The sequence below is a fragment of the Musca autumnalis genome, unplaced genomic scaffold (genome assembly GCF_047663935.1).
Source record: "Musca autumnalis isolate F117 unplaced genomic scaffold, ASM4766393v1 scaffold_2, whole genome shotgun sequence".
NCBI lineage: Eukaryota > Metazoa > Arthropoda > Insecta > Diptera > Muscidae > Musca > Musca autumnalis.
In genome coordinates this window covers 244,679,776-244,705,033 of record NW_027411755.1, presented here as the reverse complement: position 1 = coordinate 244,705,033, position 25,258 = coordinate 244,679,776, and the positions used below count along the sequence as shown (strand labels likewise).

Genomic DNA, 25,258 nt, shown 5'->3' with positions numbered 1-25,258 from the left:
AATAAAATAAAATAAAATAAAATAAAATAAAATAAAATAAAATAAAATAAAATAAAATAAAATAAAATAAAATAAAATAAAATAAAATAAAATAAAATAAAATAAAATAAAATAAAATAAAATAAAATAAAATAAAATAAAATAAAATAAAATAAAATAAAATAAAATAAAATAAAATAAAATAAAATAAAATAAAATAAAATAAAATAAAATAAAATAAAATAAAATAAAATAAAATAAAATAAAATAAAATAAAATAAAATAAAATAAAATAAAATAAAATAAAATAAAATAAAATAAAATAAAATAAAACAAAATGAAGTAAAATAAAATAAATAAATAAATTAAAATACAAGAAATGAATAATTTAATTAAATTATTAATTAGTTAATTTATTTTTTGTAAAATAAAATAAAACAAAACAAAATTAAATAAAATAAATAAACAAATTAATAAATAACATAAAATAAAATAATATAATATAAAATAAAGCAAGTAAAAAAGTATCAGTCGGCTTTGCCGACAGAGATATACCCTCAGCCTGTGTGGATTGCAAGTACTTTTTCCCAAAAAACTTATGTATTTAGGAGGGTTTTCAAAATTGTTGGGCGTATGAACCGACAAAAGTATAAATAGGATTAAAGCTCAAACATTTGCGAGGATATCGATAGATAGGGCATATTTATGACAGGGCCACTAGGATAACCTTTGGTAAAAATGTCCAAAGGATCCTCGACCAGACCCTTAACCACACAAAAATTTTGAACATTTGTGTGGATGGTAGCACAAGGATTGGACAGATAGGGCACAAATTTGAACGTAAACTAAGTTTTGACAATATTTAGAGATTTAAAGTTTGAACCAAATCGGTTGAAAAGTCTATGAGACATCGTGCTTACCATTTTAGCGAATATTTTCGAACATTTGCGGGGGAGGTATCCACCTACGAATTTCATCTAATATTCGAAGAAATATTACAATATCCAAAGTGTGGACGAGCGCAGTATTTGGTTCAAGCTCTGCAGTCACTACATATGGTGCCATATGGGATTTTTACACCCTTCGGGCTATTTGCTCAAGAAGTATGGACTTGCCCCTAAAAAAACTGTTACCATCGTAATTGAGGCAGCGAATACAAGTTGCTTCAACAAAAATCAAAGCGATCCGAGAGCAGGTCTTAAAGTGAATTTATCCAAAAATGTGTGTGGGAGGTACCCGACGGAGTGGACAAATATAGTCAATATTCGAACCTGACCTATACCTGGTAGATATATTAGGATGTGTAAAGTATGGACCAAGGGAGTGGCCCATCCCTTCAAGAGTTACCGTACGAACAATTTGTCGGAACATTTTTGAACTTTTATCTTCGATAAAACTATGTTTTGACAAAATATTACTAAGGCCAAATTTTGGATCGAATCGCCAGATCCGTTCGAGAGTTATCTTGCGCTCCAACCACCTCACACGGTGTCATAGGGGTTTTTCGCAACTTTCAGGCTATTTTCTCACGAAGTGTGGACTTGCCCCTGATGAAACTTGTGCCGTCGTATGGGGGGCAGTGAACACAAGGTGCTAAAACAAAGATCAAAGTGATTCGAGAGATGGCCGTAAACTGAACTTTTCCGAAATTTTGTGTGGGAGGTAACCGAAGGAGTGGACCGATTGAGTCCATATCCTTATCTAAATCGTATCATTTCACGATGGGCAAAGTATGGACCAAATCGGTTACTCCCTTCAAGAGTTATCGTGCCCACAAATTTTCGGAACATTTTCGAACTTTTGTTGGCGAGGGACCGGAAGGACTGAACCGATATAGCCTATGTTGACGATTTTTAGTGAAGAAGTTTCGTGACCACAGAGAACCTCAAAGGTCAAATTACAGCTAGTTTAGTTAAAAATTGTAGCTAAAACTCTCAAAATATCGAAAATCGGAAACTACCGTTATATGGGAGCTATACCACAACATGGTCCTATGTTGACCATTTTTAGTAAAACAGTTTTAAGACCACAAAGAACTTCAAATATCAAATTACAGGTAGTTCGGTTAAAAATTGTAGCTAAAACCCTCAAAATACCGAAAATCTGGAGGTACCTTTATATGGGGCTATACCAAATAGTGGATTTTTGAGAACGAATTTTCGTGGAGAAGTTTCGGGACCGCTGAGAACCTCAAATGTCAAATTGCAGCTAGTTCCGTTTAAAATTGTAGCTAAAACCCTTAAAAATACCGAAAATCGGGAAGTACCGTTATATGGGGGCTATATCAAAACGTGGACCTATCTCCACCATTTTTGGTGCAGAAGTTTATTGACCTCCTGAAACTTCAAGTGCCAAAATGAAACCAATTTGGGGGAAAAATGTAGTTAAAATCCCCAAAATACCTTCAATCTGGAGCTACCTTTATATGGGGGCTATACCAAAACGTGGACCTTATAGCCCATCATCTAACTTTACCTGACTATGGAAAATAAACACTCGAGTGCACAATTTTAGCGTTCTATCACAAATATTTCGGACGCTAGGACGCTCCATACTATGGTGGAGGGTATAAAAATCAATGCTAAATTTGATTCCAAGATCAAACATAGATTCTAAAGGCGCCAAAGTTGGTTTTTTGTAAATTGTCGAAGGCTATGGCAAATCGTTCCCAGATTCACCATTTAGTTAGCAAAAATATGGTAGTAAACTGCACCCAATTTAAACACCTCGATATACATATGACCGCATGTCTGTCACAAGATCAATTTAAAAAAAACCACAAAAGCTTTCCAACGACGGCGGGTTCTTTGATACCGGATTGACCTGGAACCAAAGTACACCCGTCTTCCGGTCAGCAACTCCACCTCAGTGTATACAAGTTTGTATTTATATCGCTTTTCTGTGTTGGGAGCAGCATATCCCGGAATGATTACTCCGAATTCTTTTGGTCCGTGCCGGGACGGAGGAAAACCCAGGATCAATATATTTGTGCTCGGTTTGTCACATGCGCATCTTCAACCAAATGCAAACTTGGATGTCAGGAGTAGATGCATCTAAGGGGTTGTTCTGGACTTGTCTGTGCTGCATGCTGCGTGAACACATCCCCCACTGAGTCGTCCCCCAACAGCAGCCGCAGCCCTTAACACCAGCCGTTCTTGTTCCAATCCGAAGTAAAGTCGAGGAAATAGTATGAGTCGGAAGAATAGCATGGTCACGACGGTGCAGGAAACCAAGATCAATAACAACTGCAGCATACAGCGTTGTGATGGTTACAACGTGCTGAGGAACATAAACGGAACAAATGGATAAATTACCTATAGAGTTGCAACATTGGAGCAGTAATAAGTGAATTATGAACAACAGTCAAGTCACTCTCTAAGCCTGTAAAGAAGGAAGATACGACCTAAGTCACGATCGGCGACGTTATGCTGACTGATCCGAAGAGGTGCGCAAGTTATTTCAGTCGACAGTTTGTCGAGCACCCGGGAGTGACAGGGCGAAGAGTAGTGTACTACGTCGTATTAGACCTCTTCCTTACGGGGATGAACCATCACAACATACAATGGATTATGTTGCGAAATAATCCAAAGCGTTGGACCCTGGTGGAATTTCCATAGTAATACTGAAACAGTTGGAAGTGCCAGGAGTGGAGTATCTCATTATAGTTCTCAACCTGTCGCCAGCCAACCACATTGTTCCCGAAGTCGGGTAAATGGGCAGTTCATTAGCGTGGATTCCGTAAACAGCACAGCACAACAACAGCGCTGCACACCATCAACACACATATTATTCGAGGACTCAACCAGAGCAAGCCGTGCGACAGTACACTGATGGTGACGTTTAACTTATCAAAAGCCTTTGAAGCCTTTGTGAAGCACTCCGCGCTATTTGAGGACATCAAGTAGACAAACCTCCGGCCAAGTTTGATACGTTGGATAATCAATAATATGTGTGGTCGCAAGTCGTAACTGGAATTCAGGATCAAGAAGTCTAAGCCCAAGAGTGAAACAGGGAGTTCACCAGGATGGGTTATATCTCCGAAACTGTTTAACCTCTACCTCTCCTGTATATCGCCGCCTCCCAACGGCATTGAGATCGTAACGTATGCGAACGTTTGTACGATCTTGGCGTCAGGTAACTTCCCTGATGTCACTTGTAAAAGGTTGAGCTCCTATTTGACTGATCTTACCACCTTCTTCCACACGAGGAATATGCAAATATCCGCCATTAAATCTACGAACACTCTATTCACCACATGGACGGCAGAGGTGAGAAAAGAGTGGAATGTCATGGTCGATGGCAGAACAACAAAATTCCAGGTGCCACATTTGACAGCATGTTCATGTTCTGAGATGTAGGAACAAGGTCCTCAAGTCCCTAGTCGGCAAAACTTCGGGTGCAGATAAAGAAGCTTTGTTGACTACATATAACGCGATAGGTCGGTATGTGATAAATTATGCGGGGCCAGTTTGGTCCGCGAAAATAAGTGCAACGCGATGGAATAATATTAAAAACTGTCAGAACGTCGCCCTGAGAACTGCAACAGGGCGCCTCTTTATGTATTCAGTGGACCAGCCACATGAGGAGACAAAGATTCTTTCAGTACAGCAACATCATATGGTACTGCAGTACCATACTTTTATAGCAGGTACTTTTGACTCATATTACGACAGTATAATTTTTGTACAGTCCTACGGCTTCCATCTAAAATGGCTCTTAAATGGAGCAATGGATTTTGTCCAATCGTATCTGAATAACTATAACAACTATATCCTCCTGTAAGTATATTTATTCCTCTATACCAAAATGAGGATTTTCTTCGCACTTATGGACACTGTGCAATCTGATGCACACATATGTTCGTAAATAAAACTTATGTCGTCGTTATTGTTGACACATGTACAGTGTATAAACACAAACATCCGTACACACACATCAATACTCACATACGTGCATATTCGTGGTATATGTAAATATGGTAAATATATAGATCAAATAACTATTTTTAGCCAGTGACAACAACAACAAGAGCAACAACAACGACGACGACGAGAAAAATGTTAATAGACCTTTTTTGTGATTGTGGCAAAAATCTGAAATTGAATATAGGAGCAGCAGCAGCAGAGGCAATGGAGGCTGTGGCAGTACTCCCTGAAGTTGTTGCTGCTATTCGACATTATTGCTCTGGAAGATAAGAGCTTTATGTATTGTCCATGTTAAACACACATACATATACAGGGGGACCGAACTATAATGGCCTTTAAAACCACACATTGTGAATTTTTAAAGAATGGATTTTAAGAAAGCCACAAAATGTGGATTTTTAAAGAATATTTTTCTGTGCCCCTCAAGCCACAAAACGTGACTTTTTAAAAAATATTTTTTCCCATTCCCGTCAAGGCCACAAAACGTGGATTTTTAAAAAAATACTTTTTCCCATTCCCGTCAAGGCCACAAAACGTGGATTTTTAAAAAAATATTTTTTCCCATTCCCGTAAAGGCCACAAAACGTGGATTTTTAAAAAAATATTTTTTCCCATTCCCGTAAAGGCCACAAAACGAGGATTTTTAAAAAAAATATTTTTTCCCATTCCCGTCAAGGCCACAAAACGTGGATTTTTAAAAAAATATTTTTTCCCATTCCCGTCAATGCCACAAAACGTGGATTTTTAAAAAAAAAATATTTTTTCCCATTCCCGTCAAGGCCACAAAACGTGGATTTTTAAAAAAATATTTTTTCCCATTCCCGTCAATGCCACAAAACGTGGATTTTTAAAAAAAAAAATATTTTTTCCCATTCCCGTCAAGGCCACAAAACGTGGATTTTTAAAAAAATATTTTTTCCCATTCCCGTCAATGCCACAAAACGTGGATTTTTAAAAAAAAAATATTTTTTCCCATTCCCGTCAATGCCACAAAACGCAGATTAAAAAAAATCCCATTTCCGTCGAAGACACAAAACATGGATTTTTCAAGAATTTTTTCTACGCCCATCATAGCAACAAAACGCAATTTCAAGAATATTAAAATAAATTAAGAATGTTTTTAAAGAATATAATTTTTTTTTCGAATATTCTTTAAATAATATATTTAAGTAATATTTTTTGAGAACTTTTTTCAAATACTATTTTTAAAGAATATTTTTTTTTCAAATATTTTTAATAAATATTTTTAAATGATAATTTGAAGGAATAGTTTAAAAATATTATTATTTAAAAGTTATTCTATAAGAAAAATTCTTCAAACATATTCCTTAAAAATATTCTCAAAAAATGCTTTTTAAAAATATTCTTAAAAAATGTTCCTTGGAACTATTGTTTAACAAATAGTTTAAAAGAAATAATTTTAACTATTATTTTTAAAGTATATTTAAAAATATAGTAAACAAAACTTAAAGATTTTTTTAAAAATATTAAAAAAAAAATTAAGAATATATTTTTATGAATATTTTTAATAATGTTTTTTCTTAAATAATTTTTTTAAAAATTATTTTATTAACAATATTTTTTAAATAATATATTCTACGGAATGTTTTTAAAGTATTTTAAGGGATATTACGGAAGGGAAATTAAATGAACCATTTTTAAATGATATTTTTCAGGATTATTTAAAAAAATATTATTATTTAAAAATTATTCTTTAAGAAAAATTCTTCCTTAGAAAATATTCTCAAAAATATATTATTTAAAAATATTCTTCACAATAGTATTTCTTAAAAATATACTTTAAAAAATATTTTTAAAAAACAATTTTTAAGAACTATTTTTAGAAAATATTTTTAAAAATATTTAAAACAAACCTTTAAGATTTCTTTAAGAATATTAAAAAAATTAAGAATATATTTTAAAGAATATTTTTAATTAATATTTTTTAAACGATATTTTAATGGATTATTTTTTAAGAATATTTTTACAAGAATATATATTTTTTAAAAAATATTTTCTAAGGAAAATTTTTCAAATATTTGTAGAGAATATTTCTAAAAGAATATTTTCTAATGGTTAAAGAACAATATTTTTTAAAGAACATTTTCTGAGAAATATTTTTTAAAGAACATTTTTAAATGGAACTTTTAAGAAATATCTTTTAAAAAATTATTTTTTAAGAAAAAATTCTTCAAGAAATATCCCTTAGAAAATATTCTCAAAAATATATTATTTAAAAATATTATTAGAGAATATTTTTTCAAAAAATATTTTTTAACGATATTTTAAAGGAATAATTTTTATAGAATATTTTTATATGTAATATTTTTTAACGATGATTTTATAGAAATTTGTTTAAATAATATTTTTCAAATGTTTTTTTATAGGATATTGATAAGGAATATTTTTAATGAATATTTTTTATGACAGTTTTCCGAAATATTAAAAAAAATATTATTTAAATTTGTCTCATAAAGAAAATTTTATCAAAAAATATTCCTTAGGAAATATTCTCAAAAAGATATTATTAAAAAAATATTGTTCAAAACACATTCCTTAAAAATATATAATATTTTTAAAGAATTATTTTTAACGATTATTTTTAAAGTATGTTTAAAAAATATATTAAACAAAATTTTAGGAATTTTCTAAGAATATTAATAAATAGGAATATGATTTAAAGAATATTTGTTACGAATATTTTAAATAAATATTTTCAAAGAATATTTTTTAGGAATAGGAATATTTTTTGTTGAAAAACAAGAAACAAGGGACCTGGTGAGGATCTGTGGCGAGATCTGAAACTATAGTATTCCCTGCCTTGCCCTTGGTATACATCGCCAATTTTTCCAACTAATAGATTAAAGTTGTTTTAATAAAATATTAAAACAACCACTATGGAATTAAGCCTGACTATTTTGAAAAGCAAAATGGAAGTCGTCACCCAAATAAACAACGTCAACCTTCCGGAATATTTTTTTAAGATTATTTTTTTCAAGAATATTTATTAGGACTATTTTTAAACATTTGCTCTGTTCCAGAACCTGCAAGAAGCTACTAATTTTTACTACGATAACATTTTTTCCTTTATGTTATCGAAAAAATAGTAAAAATTAATAGATTCTTGCTGGAACATACCAAGTATTTTCTAAGAATAATGTTTTAAATATTTTTTTAGTGAATATTTTCTAATCATTGTTTTGTTAACAATATTTTTAAAGAATTTTTTTAAGGAATATTTTGCAAATAATTACTTTTAAAGAATATCTTTCAAAAAATATTATTTAAAAATTATTCTTTAAGAAAAATTCTTCAAGAAATATTCCTTTAAAAATGTTCTCAGAAAGATATTATTATAGAATGTTATCAAAAAAATGTTTCCAAAAAATATTCCTTAACAATAGATAATATTTAAAATATATATTTTTAACGATTATTTTTAAAAATCATATTAGACAAAATTTTAATAATTTTCTATGAATAATAAAAAATAAGAAAATGTTTTAAAGATTATTTTTTACGAATATTTTTAATAGATATTCTTCAAAGAATATTTTTTTAAGAATGTTTTTTCAAGACTATTATTTCTTAAGACTTTGTTAAAAAATTATTTTCTAAGAAATATTTTAAAATTTGTTTTTAAAGAATATTTGTTTAAATATTTTTTAAAAATATTTTTAAAGGAAAAGGAATATTTTTAATTAATATTTTCAAAGAATATTTTAAATGGATATTTTTAGAAATATTTTTTTAAGAATATGATGGAAGATACCCAGGAACGGTCCTGACCGGTTTTAACATGGCAAAACCCAGGATTTATCTTGGTCCCTCTTTCATCTCAAGTGGACACTGACCTCCCCGTGGTGTCACCTGGGGAACTGCCTTTAACACCCGTTAAAGGTAGTGAGCTAATATGTGCCGCGCGTTCGCCCATAAGAACGTTAAAAACTTGGGTTTGGGCGTCGGGTTAGTAACCCTCCCCTAGAAAAAAAAACAGCCTACTATGAAAAAACGAAAGAAAAGAAAAACAAACTACTCTAAAGTTGACGAACCCCACAAACGTTTTAAGGACCATGATCTGCGAATCTGAACCTGGAATGTTCGCACTCTTTATAGAGAAGGTGCAGTTTTCGCATTGGCAGACGTACTTGAAAAGTACAAGGCCGATATTACTGCCATACAGGAAATACGATGGATTGGGAAAGGCGTCACAACAACACCTAAAGGTGACGCAATGTATTATAGCTGCCATGACGTAAAGCATCAGTTTGGTTGCGGATTTGTAGTTGGTCGGAGGTTAAAACATCTTGTCTCCAGCTTCACCCCAGTGAATGAAAGTCTTGCTACAATTCGATTAAAAGCAAAAGTCTTCAACATCAGCTTTATTTGCGCTCATGCTCCCACTGAAGAAAAGGACGAACAGACCAAAGATATATTTTACGAGCGCTTAGAAGAAACATATGACCGTTGCCCTGCCCATGACATTAAAATCATTCTAGGCGATTTTAATGCCAAAATTGGAAAGGAAAATATCTTTGGCCCAACAGTCGGAAAATTCTGTCTCCACAGTGAAACATCTGACAATGGTATGAGGATGATAGACTTCGCAGCGGCAAAAAAAAACATGGTAGTTAGCAGCACCAGATTTTAACATCTCGACATCCATAAGGGCACCTGGCTGTCTCCAGATCAGAAAACAAACAGAAAAAAGAAATTGATCACGTTGTGATAGATGGAAGACATTCATCGAGCGTGTTGGATGTGCGTTCGTTCCGAGAAGCAAACATAGACTTGGACCACTACCTTGTTGCAGCAAAGGTACGCACCCGGTTAAACGTAGCAAACGAAGTACGAACAGACACAACACGAAAGTTAGACATCGGTAAGCTGCAATCACAACAGATAGCCACATCATATTCTACTCAACTAGCCCAATTGCTTAACAAAGCACTCCTCATCCCGATAACATCCCCAAAATCCATACTTGGATACCAGAGACCTCCACCAAGGAATCCATGCTACCGAAGAGAAAAATGCGGCATATAGAGCTACTTTACAATCAGTAGCAACGCGTAGCGCACGAGAGAGATATCGGGAGAAAAGGAGGAAAGAGAAACGTCCTTTCCGCAAGAAAAAGAGAGAAATGGAAAAGCGGGAGTGTGAAAAAATCGAGATGTACAGGAGCCAGAATGAAGTCCGAAAATTCTACCAAAGAGTGAAACATCAAACAGATGGCTTTGGTACAGGTACATCCTCCTGTAGAGACCAGCAAGGTAATCTGGTAACATATACAGATAGCGTGTTCAGGATATGGAAGGAACATTTCTCCAATCTGCTGGTATTCAATAGTAGCGAAGACAATGATACCACAGATCCAATCGCAGAAGATGGTATAGAATGTTTACCACCCGGCCAAGATGAGGTAAAAACAGCAATCAACCGGCTGAAGAATAATAAAGCAGCAGGAGCCGATGGCTTACCAGCCGAGCTGTTTAAAACCGGAGGCGACGCGCTGATAAGGTGTATGCATCAGCTAGTTAGCGTCATCTGGCAGGAAGAACGCGTACCCGACGATTGGAACCTGAGCATCCTATGTCCCGTCCACAAGAAAGGAGATAAGACTGTATGCTACAACTATAGGGGCATAAGTCTTCTCCCTATTGCCTATAAGATAGTGTCAGGGATATTGTGCGAACGACTAAAGCCAATGGTCAACGAAATAATTGGACCATACCAATGTGGCTTTAGACCTGGCAAGTCCACCATTTACCAGATATTTACCCTGCAGCAAATCCTAGAGAAGACCCAAGAGAAGCAGATCGACACATTTCGATTATAAAGCAGCATTCGACAGTCCCCTCCGATCAAAGGTATTCCATGCAATGTCTGAATTTGGTATCCCCGCAAAGCTCATCCTGCTTTGTAAGATGACTTTAACTGATACTAGGTCCTCAGTTAAAATTGGAAAGAACCTCTCCGAAGAATTTTGTACCAAAAGAGGTTTCAGACAAGGAGACAGCCCTTCGTGTGACCTATTCAACATTTTGCTGGAAAAGGTAATACGAGATGCAAATGTGAAAAGAAATGGTACAATTTACACCAATAGCCACATGTTACTTGCCTATGCTGATGACATAGACATCATGGGACGATCAGTAAAGGAAGTAACTGATACCTTTAGGAAACAACATCAGTTGTGAAATAAGAAGAAGAATTGTGTTGGCCAACAGATGCTACTATGGTTTAAGTAAGCAATTTAAAAACAAAGCCACATCTCGTCAAACAAAAATAGCACTATACAAAACGCTGATACTACCCGTGCTAATGTATGGCTCCGAAGCATGGGTACTTGCGCAAGCAGATAAGGCAGTGCTTGGTGTGTTTGAGAGGAAAATTCTTCGAAAGATCTACGGGCCGATTTGCGTTGACGGTGAATATCGACGTTGTATGAACCACAAGCTCTATCTGCTATACAAAGACATGAATATAGTTAAACGTATCGAGATGCAACGATTGCGTTGGCTAGGCCATATCATGAGAATGAGCGATGATGAACCCGCTAAAAAGGCGTATGAATACATGCCACATGGCGGTGCACGCAGAATCGGCAGGCCTAAGCTTCGATGGCGCATACAAGTGGACGAAGAAATTAAAAGGCGCGGTATTCCAAAAAGTCAAGCGAAAAACCGAGAGGAATGGGGATCTTTTCTTAGTTCGCTCTATGGAACAAATGTTCTTTAATGGGCCAACTAAGTAAGTAAGTAAGCTCTATGGGGGCTATATGAAGGCGTGGACCTATACATACAAAATTCTGGGGAAAAATTTTATACCACCAACGAAGACTAAGTAACAAATTTCAGAAATTCCGGGGAATATTGAGGTCACAACCTTCAAACTACCGGAAATCGGGAGGTGCCGTTCTATGGGGGCTATATGAAGGCGTGGACGTATACAGACAAAATTCTGGAGGAAAGTTGTATACCACCTATGAAGACTAAGAGCCAAAATTCAGCCATTTCGGTGAAATAATGAAGCTAAAACCTTCAAAATACCGAAAACGTGAGGTACCGTTCTATGGGGGCTATATAAAGGTGTGGACCTATACAGACAAAATTCTGGGGGAATGTTTTGTAGCCCCAACGAAGACTAAATACCAAATTTCAGCCATTTCGGTGGGATAATGAAGCCAAAAACTTTAAAATACCGAAAATCGGGAGGTACCGTTCTATGGGGGCTTTATAAAGCCATGGACCTATACAGACAAAATTCTAGGGGAATGTTTTGTAACCCCAACGAAGACTAAATACCAAATTTCAGCCATTTCGGTGGGATGAAGCTAAAAACTTGAAAATACCGAAAATCGGGAGGTACCGTTCTATGGGGGCTATATCAAAGCGTGGACCGATATAGCCCGTTTGCAATACCAAACATCCTAGGAGTAATATAAACTTCTATACCAAATCACAAAGCTCTATCTTAAAAATTGCGAGTTGTATCTTGATTTCAACAGAGCGGACGGACGGACAGACGGACATGGTCAGATCGACTTAGAATTGTACCTTGATCAAGAATATATGTATATACTTTATAGGGTCTCCGACGAATATTTCAATGTGTTACAAACGGAATGACAAATTTAATTATACCCTCCATAGTATGGTGGAGGGTATAATAGTAGATTCTTGCAGTACTGGAACAGACCAAATATTTTCTAAGAAATATTTTTCAAATATTTTTAATTAGTATTTTTTTAGTGAATATTTTCTAATCATTATTTTATTAACAATATTTTTAAAGAATTTTTTTTCAGGAATATTTTGCAAATAATTTTAATGATACTTTAAAAGAATATCTTTTATAAAAATATTATTTAAAAATTTTTCTTTAAGAAAAATTCTTCAAGAAATATTCCTTAAAAAATATTCTCAGAAAGATATTATTTTAGAATATTATCAAAAAATGTCTGCAAAAAATATTCCTTAAAAATATATAATATTTTTTAAAAAATATTTTTAACGATTATTTTTAAAAAATATTTTTAAAAATCATATTACACAAAATTTTAATAATTTTCTAAGAATAATAAAAAATAAAAAAATGTTTTAAAGAGTATTTTTTACGAATATTTTAAATAGATATTCTTCAGAGAATATTTTTTGAAGAATGTCTTTTAAAGACTTTTATTTCTTAAGAATTTGTTAAAAAATTATTTTCTAAGAAATATTTTACAAATCGTTTTTAAAGAATATTTGTTTATGTATTTTTTAAAAATATTTTTAAAGGAATATTCTTTTAAAACAATTTTAAATAATAATTTTTTAAGAAAAAATTTTCAAATAATATTTTTAATAAATATCTTCAAAGAATATTTTAAATGAATATCTTTAAGAAATATTTTTTTTAAGAATATCTTTTATATGATATTTTTTGAGAATACCTTTCAAATAACGATTTTAAATAATATTTAAAAAAAATGCTTAATGTTTTTTAATATTTTTGACAGAATATTTTTTTTAATATTTTTTAAGGATATATTGGATAAAATTAAAAAAAAAGATTCTTTTTCTATGCCCACCAAAGCCACAGAATGTGGCCATCAGAGCCACAAAACGTATATTTTAATTATATCTTTTCTTTCTGTCTTTCCTTAAAGTTCTCTCCAATTTGATATTTTGTTCGGCCATTCAACAACAAGTTGTTTGCAGCCATGTCCCACTATTTGTCTTTGTAATGTGTTCACGTTATGCCAATAAAGTTGGCCAAAATCTAAATCTAAACGACGACGAGAAGAAAGTCATCAACTATGAAGTTGGGTCAAAACAAAATCACATTGTGTTGATGTATGAGGAGTTGTTAAGAGACTCTTTTATGTGGCTGTGTGTGTGTTGTGTAAAATTATATTATCATTTTTTTGCAAATCATTTTATATCACACACATACACACACTCATTCACTTTCACATATTGTAAATTTTTATGGAGCAAACTAGGCAAATGAACAGAGATAAATAAACAAACAAACTGCAACAACAACAACACCACACAAATATTAGACAGACAGACATACAGTTAAACAAACATACATACATACAAATCATCTCGTCTCTCACCCACTGGGTTACGATTAATGAAGTGTCAGCATTAAAAACATACGACTAGCTGAAGAAGGCTATTCTGCCTGCTCCAAGTCCCCAAACAACAACAACGACAACAGCAGCAAGAACATCATCGTGATCCAATGGTTGTTGTTATTTTATGTTGTGGTAGTTCTTCTTCATTTTCATAGCTGTTGTGTTATAGTCATTGTAGAATATGATGATGGCCTAGCCAGGCACTTACTCTACTCACTCACTCAGACGGTCGGTTGTTTGGTCGGTCGGTCGTTTCGGTTGCATGGACCGTAGTTAATGGAACACCAACAAAGCAATCCAACTTCAACTTCTTCTATCCATCCATCCAGTCAACCTTTGGTTTAGTTTAACATCCATCCAGCCAGCAGGCGGCTGGTAGTAATAGAGAGCTGTGATAGAGAGCAAGCAATCCTGAAAAGGGGGGGTGGGTCAATCGTGACTCTCCATGCAGCAGTCAGGAATCCCAAACAGCTCGGCACAAAAAATAAAACTCACTACCACCTCAGGCACTCTGTGTATGATTATTAAAAGTGTATATGAATGGGATTTAGGCTTCAATCAACAAACCAGCCATCCAGTCATCCAGTGACTTTCTTTTTCTTGCGCGAACCAGAAAGCTGGGAGGGGGGAGTTAAACGTTTCACTCTTCAAAAAAAGAAGTAATGAAATGGTACACATTTATACACTCACTCACTCAATGGCACACTTTGACACCATGGCCTTTTGCCACTACTCAATGAACAACTTTTCAAATCGGATTTTTTCTTACTTTTTTTTTGAAATTTCTTTTTCAATTTTAGCACTTTTTTTGCAGGAAAATTTTTTATTGCTAAACTTTTTTCATTACGATTCGTAATATTTTCGATTTCGTTTTTTGTTGCCAAATTCCCGTAGTACTTTAAAATAGTTATACATATTCAGTCGTGCGTGTTGTATTTACCTTTTTTTAAAGCCACTTTTCCGATAGCCCGTTTATTGTAATTTTTCTAGGAATTTTTTCTCGCTCACAACATAGCCAACAAACACATTTCTGTTTCCTGCTGGGGAAATGCAGATTATTTTTTTGAATTATTTTTTAATTCTGGTTTTTTCGTTATTTTTTCACTTAAAACAAAATTTCACGGGTGAAAATGTTTTGGTATTTTTTTTTCTTTTTTTCCTTTGTTGCTTGGCTTTGTAGGGATAATCAAAAAACTGTGTAAATTAAAATGGAATTTGTTTTTCGGTACGACTTGATTCGTTCGTTTCTAGTCTTCTTTTAAAAACAACGTTCAGCAGCCAACTGAAGAAAATGTTGATTTTACTACAACAGCATCCATACAATGGACCCGACGACGTGGTCGTCGTCAACAACCATCGTCATAGTCATCGCAATCATCGTCGTTGTCGGGGGTATACGAAAAATCACAAGAAAAAAACAGCAAAACAGAGAATTCACAACCAACAGGCAGGCAACCGACCGACCCAACACCAACCAAACCAACAACCATTTGTTATGTTCGTTCAAATCCATAAACTTTACTCTCCTATCCAAAACCAACAACAACAAATATTGCTAACCACAAGAGCAACAACAGAAAATTCTTGTATTTCGAGGAAAGTTTTCCCCCAATTCACTGCGCTCTATAAATGCCAAATGACTCCACTCCAAACAGTTGCTCTCAGACATCAGTTATTCTCCATAATCAACAAACCCCCAACTCCCTTAACCGACAATCTCATTCAATTTTCACCAGATTTTCCATTCCTTCCTCCCGATTACAACAAAAGGCTAACACACATTTTTTGGCGGTTTCCATTACACAGGGCAAGGTTGCCATTTTTATGGGTTGAATATGACCAAAAAAGAAAAATTTTTATTCACAAGGACTATGAGACCTGCAGACCAGGATATTTGAAGAGTAATTTTTTCAATGTGGATCAACAGACCCCCGACTAAAAAAAAATCAGCAACCAACTGGCCACAACGCTTGTATTTTTCAAGCCCAAATGGCCACAACCCTAGGATTTTTTAAATATTTTTTAAGGACCAACAGTCAACAACACGTTGATTTTTAAAATATTCGTTTCAAGGACCAACGAGCACAACACAGGGCAACCCCTGATTTTTAAAGATTTTTCAAGAATCAAGAGGGCGCAATTAATGGATATTTTAAATAATTTTTTTCAACGACCAACAGGCCGCAGCTCGTAGAATTTTAAGTATTTTTTCAGGGACATAATGGACCTACGACACTTCTTTCAGGAGCAACATACCACAAAGCTAAGTTTTTTTTCAAGGTCCAAAAAATAAGCCAAGACACGTGGATTTTTAAATGGTTGTTTAAAGACAATGAAATTTGAAGGTGTAAAAGACCACAATACGTGGCTTTTTGAAGATTTTTTTTAAGGACCAACTACGCACCGCTCCTGGATTTTTAACGATTTTTTAAAGACCAACAGTTAAATTTTTTTTTTTTAATACCAATTTTTAAAATTATTTTTTTTGTTTTTTAGATAACTATGCTTGGATTTTAAAAGGTTTTTTTTTTAATTTTTAACGTTTTTTTCATTTTTTTTTTAATTCAAACGCAGATTTTTTTTCAATTTTTAAATTAATTATTATTATTTTTTATTATATAACTAAGCGTGGATTTTAAAATATGTTTAAAACTTTTTAACGTTTTTTTTTCATTTTTTTAAATCCTTTTAAAGTAAAAATGCCATAACCTGAATAAAAAAAAACAGAACCTGTATTTTTTTAAGAAAAAATTGCATAACCTGATTTTTTGAAAGAAAAAAATTCGGAACCTAGTTTTTTACGAAAAAATTTTAAAATCTGAATGTTGTGTAGAACAAATTTCAGAACGTTATTTTTTTAATTTCAGAACGTGTATTTTTTAAAGAAGAAATTTCAGAACTTTGATTTTTTAAGAATACGTGTATTTAAAAAAAGGAAGAACTTGAATTCTTTTAAGAAAACAAGTGGATTTTTATCAAAACTTGGATTTTTATTAAAAAATCCGAACTTAGGTTTTTATTAAGAAACGGAACTTGGATTTTTTAAAGAAAAAAAAATATAAAAAAAGTCTGGTTTAAGGAAAAAATTTTGAATATGGACATTATTATTTATTTGTGTGAAAAAAAAAACATTTCAGAACGCGAATTTTTCATGAAAAAAAAATTTCAGAATACTAATTTTTTACAAAATCAGAATATGCATTTTTCGAAAAAAAATTAGAACTTTAATTTTTTTGAAGAAACAAATCTAGAATTTTTTAAGAAAAGCATGCATTACTTGGATTTTTTTTAAAGAAAAAAATTCACAATGCGAATTTGTTTAAAAAAAACAGTACTTGGATTTTTTAAAGAAACATTTCATACCTTGAATTTTTTGATGACAAAATTCAGAACTTGGATTTTGATTTTATGAAGAAAATGTCAAAAGAAATCCAAGATCTGAAAATACATACATATGTCGTACAAATTTTAACTTTCTGAAATTTGTTCATCAAAAAAAAAAAAATTCCGAATTTTTTTCCACGTTCTTACATTTTTTCTTGAGAAAATCCAAGTTCTGAAATTTTGTTCTTGAATGTGTATTTTCATTTTGACTTTTCTTGAAAAATGATTTTTTTAACCAAGTTTAAAATTTTTTCTTTGAAAACCACAAGTTTCACGTTCTGATTTTTTAAAACAGAAATGCAGATTTTCAAATATTTTCTTTAAACCAAAATTCACGTTCTGAACATATTCCATAAAAATTCCAGTTCTGACTTTTTCCAAAAAAAAAAATCAAAATTTTGAAATTTTTCCTAAATCATAATACACGTTTTAATTTTTTTTTTTTTTTCATAAAATCAAAATCCACTTTTTGACATTTTTTTCATAAAACCAAAATCCTAGTTTTGAGATTCTTAAAATCACATGCTGATGAAATGTTTTCTTCAAACACGAAAATCCCCGTTATGAGATTTTAAGAAAAACATTCAGAATCTAGATTTTTGTTGATGGGTTGAATATGTCCAAAAAAGATAAGTTTTAATTTAAAAGAACTATGAGACCTGCAGACCTGGATATTTTTTCGACGACCAACAAATCACGAAACTTTGATATTTTACGAATATTCATTCAACAATAAACTTTCTTTTTAAAAATTACCCACAGGATTTAAACAAAGAATTTCAGGCGTGGATTTTAAAACAACACATTTTTAAAGATTTATTCAAATATTTCAACAGAGGGGTTTTTAAGATTTTGTAAAATTTTAAGCGTGGATTTTCAAACAAAATTCTTTCAAGTGTGGATTTTTATTGTTTTTAATTATGATTGGATTTCCAAACAAAAAACTTCAGGGCGGCTTTAAAAAAAATCTAGCTTAGATTTTTGATTGTTTTTATTTCAACATTTTCAGCATTTCTTTGTTTTTTTTTTTAACAAATTTTCAAATTTAGTTGTTTTTAAAAAAATTTTCAGAAGTGGATTTTTCCGAAGAAAAAATATAGAAATTGGATTTTTTAAAAAAAATTCAAAACTTGAATTTTTGTTTTCAGAAAAAATTTCAGAACTTGGAATTTTGTTTTGAAAAAAATGCAAAACGTAAATTTTTTTAAGAAAAAAAATTCAGATGTGTACATTTATTATGATTTTTTTTTTAATACACAGAACGTGTATTTTTGTTTTGAGAACAAAATTCAGAACGTAAATTTGTTTAAGAAAAAATGTCAGAAATTAATGAAATGTTTAAAAATGAAATTTCAGAACTTCATTTTTTTAGAAATAATTTCAGAACATGGATTTTTTAAAGAAAAAATTAAGAACTTGGATTTTTTAAAGAAAAAATTAAAACGTGGATATTTTTGAAAAAAACTTAAGAAAGTAGATTTTTGTGTTAAGATAAAATTTCAGAAGACTTTTTAAAAAAATTATAAGACTGGATTTCTGAACAAAAAATTTCGACCTCTGATTTTTTCAACATTTTCAGCATTTTTTAAAAAATTTCAGAACGTGGATTTTTCCGAAGAAAAGAATTAATTAATTCTCTTTAGAGTTGAGCTTATTAGACCTATTATATACATTGAAAAATTAGGAGTCTACCGAAGTCCCACGCATTCAACCATTACGCTACGTTTCACGGGTGGTTAAGCCGATCTTCAGGCGTATTGAATGTTGTTTTTGTGGCAGACGAAGATTGCGTTCTGAGCCACCATCAACTTGTCAAAACTTTAGTAGACAATAATTGATGATCAAAAATCTTCTGATATAGGAGAACAATTACTAATGACGTAGGAATAAAACTTACCATAGTATTTGTGAACATTGGAAAATGGGATTACCAAGCTGGACTATAGGAAAAGTTTGGAGTTTCAATTAACTGACATAATTTCGCATATGCATTTTTCTAATGAAGTGCGATATATATATACTAGTTCCCAAGCTTTGCCTTCGTCTGGCTCAAAAACAACATTCAATACGTCTGAAGATCGGCTTAACCACCCGTGAAACGTAGCGTAATGGTTGAATGCGTGGGACTTCGGTAGACTCCTAAATTTTCAATGTATATAATAGGTCGATAAGCTCAACTCGAAAGAGAATTAATTAAAATTAATTAAACTATAAATGACCTCCGCCTTAATAAGGCAAAAATAAAAGAATTAAAACTTAAATTTTTAAAGAGTAAAATTAGATAGGATTTCTATAATGATCTTCGATTAAAAAAAATTTCCGAACTTGAAATTTTTAAGAACATTTTTTTTAAGATACAATTTCAGAACGTCGATTTTATGAAAAAATTTCAAAACATGGGTTTTTGGTCTAAGAAAAATTTCGGAACGAGGATTTTTGTTTTAAAAAATCCTATATTTTTACAGAAAAAATTTCAGAACGTCAATTTTTTTAGGAAAAAAAAAACTCAAAATGTGGATTTGGTTTTAAGAACAATATCTCAGAGCGTGATTTTTTGTTAAAAAAAATCCGGACGTGGACTTTTGTTTTCAGAAACAGTTTCCAGAAACAATTTATCAATATCTAAAGACAAAACGTAGAGTTTAAAAATGAACAAGTAAGAAAAGCGTTAAGTTCGGTCGGGCCGAACTTTTTATACCCTCCACCACAAATTTCAGCCGTTTCGGTGGATTAATGTGGCCACTACCTTCAAAATACCGAAATTCGGAAGGTACCGTTCTATGGGGGCTATATGATGGCGTGGACCTATACCTACAAATTTCTGGGGTAAAGTTTTATGCGCCTAAAGAAGACTAAATACCAAATTTCAGCCATATCGGTGTGATAATGAGGCTAAAACGTTCAAAATATCGAAAATCGGGAGATTTGTATTATGGGGGCTATATCAACACGTGGACCTATATAAACATTTTATGGTAGAAATGTTTCTTAGCCTCTGGAAACACAAAATACAAAGTTGCAACCGATTCTTTGGTCAAATGGGTCTAATACATTCAAAATATATTAAAATGACGCGTACTTTATAAGGGGTCTTATGTGGGGACTATACCAAAACGTGGACCTATATAACCCAACTTTGTTAGGAATGTTTTCTGGCCTCTGAAGACACAAAATACCAAATTACAACCAATTCTGTGGTCAAATGGGTCTAATACATTCAAAACATATTAAAACAAGTGAGCAAAGGCTATAGTCGGGACAGGGCCGACCATGTGATACCCTACACCACTACCCCTGTGCATAAGCTTTTCACTGGTAAACATTTCTTTTAGGGAATATAAACCGACTACCACCAAAAATAATATGCCTCTTTGTCTCTGGGACCCCCATAAGCAACCAAAATTTCGTGACAATCAAAATTACGACCTGTAGCTTGATTGCAAAAAATTGAAGAATTGGATGCATTACCGACTATTGCGGTATCTCCCTTGTTTGACCACCTTCGCTAACCTGCTTTACACCAATGTAAAGGTAATATTTTCTTCTTCTATTGACAGGCTTTGCCGTTGGAATACCCCAACTAGTAGCCAACATATTCACAAAAAATCAAACTTTGAATTTGTCTCCAAATGAGTTTTTCCCCATTCCGACCCCTAAATATTATCCGACTATCACAAAAATCAATAGGCTTCTTCCTATGTGGGACCCGCATCAACTCCCAAACAATTCGTGACGATCCGATCAAAATTGCGACCTGTAGCGTGATTACAAACAAATCGGGAAATGGGATGCAGTACCGACTGTTGCGTGTCTCTGTTGTTTGAGCAGCTACGACTACCTCCTTTACATCGTTGTAAAGGTGATATTTTCTACTTTCCTTGCCATGTTTTGCTTTTGATATACCTCTTAAAGAAACAGAGATATTGGCTTTGAAATAAAACGTACACCTTTTCTCCAAATAAGTTTTTGCCCATTCCGACCCCTGAATATTATCCGACCATCATTAAAATCAGTATGCTTCTTCATCTATGGGGCCCCCATTAACCCCTGAAATTTCGTGACGATCCGATCAAAATTGCGACCTGTGGCGTGATTTCCAAAAAATCGGAAAATGGGATGCATTATCGACTATTGCCATATCTCTGCTATTTGACCACCTATGACAACCTAATTTACATCGTTGTAAAGGTGATATTTTCTACTTTCCTTGCCAGATTATGCTTTTGATATACCTCTTAAAGAAACAGAGATATTGGCTTTGAAATAAAACGTTGACCTTTCTCGAAATAAGTGTTTGCCCATTCCGACCAGTGAATATTATACGACCATCAACAAAATTCAATAAGCTTCTTTCTGTTTGGGACCCCCATTAACCCCCAAAATGTCGTGACGATCCGATCAAAATTGCGACCTGTAGCGTGATTACAAAAAAATCGGAAAATGGGATGCATTATCGATTATTGCCATAACATTGCTATTTGACCACCTACGACAACCTACTTTACATCGTTTTAAAGGTGATATTTTCTACTTTCCTTGCCAGATTATGCTTTTGATATACCTCTTAAAGAAACAGAGATATTGGCTTTGAAATAAAACGTTGACCTTTCTCGAAATAAGTGTTTGCCCATTCCGACCAGTGAATATTATACGACCATCAACAAAATTCAATAAGCTTCTTTCTGTTTGGGACCCCCATTAACCCCCAAAATGTCGTGACGATCCGATCAAAATTGCGACCTGTAGCGTGATTACAAAAAAATCGGAAAATGGGATGCATTATCGATTATTGCCATAACATTGCTATTTGACCACCTACGACAACCTACTTTACATCGTTTTAAAGGTGATATTTTCTACTTTCCTTGCCAGGTTTTGCTTTTGATATACCTCTTAAAAAAACAGAGATATTGGCTTTAAAATAAAATGTTGACTTTTCTCCAAATAAGTGTTTGCCCAGTCCGACCCCTAATTATTATCCGACCATCACTAAAATCAATAGGCTTCTTCATCTATGAGACTTCCATTAACCCTCAAATTTTCGTGACGATTCGATCAAAATTGCGACCTGAACCGTGATTTCCAAAAAAATAGAAAAATGGGATGTATTACCGACTATTGCGATATCTCCGTTATTTGGTTACCTACGCCGACCTAGTTTGCATCATTGTAACGACGGGATCTTCTACTTTCAGAGTTAGACTTTGCTTTTGGAAAGTTTTCAACCAAAGCTGTGATATTCGCCAATATAATTAAAATCGCAAAAATGAAAATTGGGGTTTTATTTACTACTATTGTGATATCTTCGTTGTTTGATCACCTACGAGCACCTGCTTTACATCATTAGAAAGGTGATATCTTCTACTTTCATTGTTATAGAAGCTGAGATATTCGCTTTGGAAAAAAAACGTTGTCATTCTATCCACCTAAGTTTTTTGCCCTTTCCGACCCCTAAATATTATCCGACCATCACCAAAATCAATAGGCTTCTTCCCCTCCGGGACCCCTATCAACATGCAAAATTTCGTGACGATCCGATCAAAATTGCGACCTGTAGCGTGATTACAAGGTTTAGATGGACAGACGGACAGACGGACGGACGGACGGACTGACGGACGGACACACATAGCTCGTCGAGACATTCATTTAGGTATATATTAGTATGGGTCTGCGACCATTATTTCGATGCGTTACAAACTTTTTGGCCAAAACCAACTTATAATACCCTCCCCACATAGTGCTGTAGGGTATAAAAAAATAAGAAAAAAAAAACAATCAGAACTTTTCTAAGAAAATTTTCCAGAAAAATTTTAAAACATTGATTTAAAAAAAATCTGGATATTTTATAATGAAACACTGTAGATCTTCGATTTCTTTTTTTTTTTTCAAAGTAAAAAATTTCAATGTCGTGAAATTAAAAAAGGAATGGCAAGGATTTTTTAATGGTAACATTTTGAAGAACATTTTCCACAACGTAGATTTTCAAAACAAAAAAGATTTTTTAAGAAAAAAAATCAGAACTTTTCTAAGCAAATTTTTCAGATTTTCAATTCTTTTTACAAAGAAGAACTTATTAACATGGACTTTTTTAAAGAAAATATTTCAGAACCAGGGTAAAATTTTCGCAACTCGCATTTTTTAGAACGTGAATTTTTTAAAAAAGAAATTTCGAAACATGGAATTTTTAAGAAAAATATCAGAACTTGAAATTTGTAAAGAAAATATTCAGAACTTTTTGATTAACACATGTTCAACAAACTTGAGGAAAGTGGTTTTTTTTTAAGAAAACATGTTCAACGGCTTGCAGGCATGTCAACTTGGATTTTGTTAGAGAGAAAAGTTTCAGTAGACCACTCAACGTGGATTTTAGAAAACGTAAATTTTTAATGAAAAATTTTCAACGACCTGCTACTAAACATGGATTCCTTTAAAGAGAAAAAGTTCATCCAATAGATCATCCAAATATTCATATAATCTACCAACTAACCCAGTATTTTAACAAGAACATGTCACCCGAAATAAACTGTAAAATATGTGTTAAATTTCTAAACTATTGCATTGAATTTATGTTCAATTTCCCCACACTTCACATTTTTATTTATTTCCGCCGCTGGGACCCCACGCTTAAGAACATTTTGGGTTGTTTAAACGCATCAACTTTTCGTATTTTTGCCAGGTGTGCCAAATTGGTTATTTTCCCGCTACTTGTGGTGATTTTTGACGTACAAAAACCACTGTTTTATCAGGAATGTCAATTGTTTTAAGGTAAAAATCGCTACAGACCTATGGTGCTTATGTGGCTGTAGCGATTTTTACCTCAGAACAGTTGGCATCCCTGATTTTTGCTAACAAAGCACTGTTTGTCGACTGTGAGTGTTGAACTCACAACTCTCGGTTTTGTAGTGCCTTGTAGCATATTAAAGAAACAACCGATAATTTTTATATGATGATAATGCACATGATAGCATTGGTCGATCTGCCATGGTGTGTGCCGTGGTTGATGTTTAAAAATTTAGTTATTGGATTATCGCTAGGATTTCATCCATCCCTAAAGTCGAACTCACAACAAAAAAATGTTCCCTAGTTCAATCGCGTAGTTACAACGGTTTTCCAAATACACCACAATCACAATCTTGGTTCTTAACATGAAATATTCTTTATGGCCTATGTGCCCAAAATGTCTAAACATTATATGCCTCAAAATATCCGAAATGGCAATGTTGCTGCGCTCCACAGAGCAAAAATAAAAAGTACTACTCTCCTTCACTGTGTCTCTCGCAAAATATATCGCATTCGCATTCAGTGTCTCTTTAATTAAACACACTGTTGCTCCAATAAAATATTTGCCGCTTTTCACCAGCCGACGAACAAAGGAAACAAAAAACAACAGCATTCTAGGCAATTTGTTTTTCCAGGCAAAAATGCCGAGCAACCAGCCAAACATTCAAACAAATTGTACATTTGTTAGCAGAAGGGGGTATGTGAAACTTGGACTAGTGTCGTATCTCTGCTGCTGTTACTACAACTCACCATCAACATTTTTTTTTTTTTTTGATGTTCACGAGACTCAAAAAAGACGCACACACAACCTAAACATCTATCCGACCTATCCACGATACGACAGAAGACAACCAACGTCTACGTCAAAATAATAGTACACACAAGAAAGACGACTACGTCAATAAGCGCGCGGCACAGAGTTACGTTGCGATGCGATGCGACGCCACGCGATGCTTGCAAGCCCACTTCCTAGCCACGTATGGCATTTTGTTACTGCTCAAACGTTCGTTTAGGCCACACAACACAGCATTTTGTTGCCGTTGCCTGTTTTACAGCCATC

At 33.2% G+C, this 25,258-nt stretch overlaps 1 protein-coding gene across 2 annotated transcripts in view; it reads right to left on the bottom strand.

Annotated features, from left to right (window-relative positions):
* The window catches only part of LOC141395421 (uncharacterized), a 169,827-nt gene extending 144,769 nt beyond the window's left edge, over positions 1–25,058 (bottom strand). Inside the window, exon 1 of one of the 2 annotated variants that reach the window (XM_073971261.1) lies at positions 24,949–25,058. The gene's annotated coding sequence lies outside the window, so the exon portion shown is untranslated. Of the gene's footprint in view, positions 1–14,974; positions 15,319–24,948 lie in introns of those variants that run through there. The other variant, XM_073971260.1, reaches the window with a different exon arrangement.
* Between the last annotated feature and the right edge of the window lie 200 nt (positions 25,059–25,258).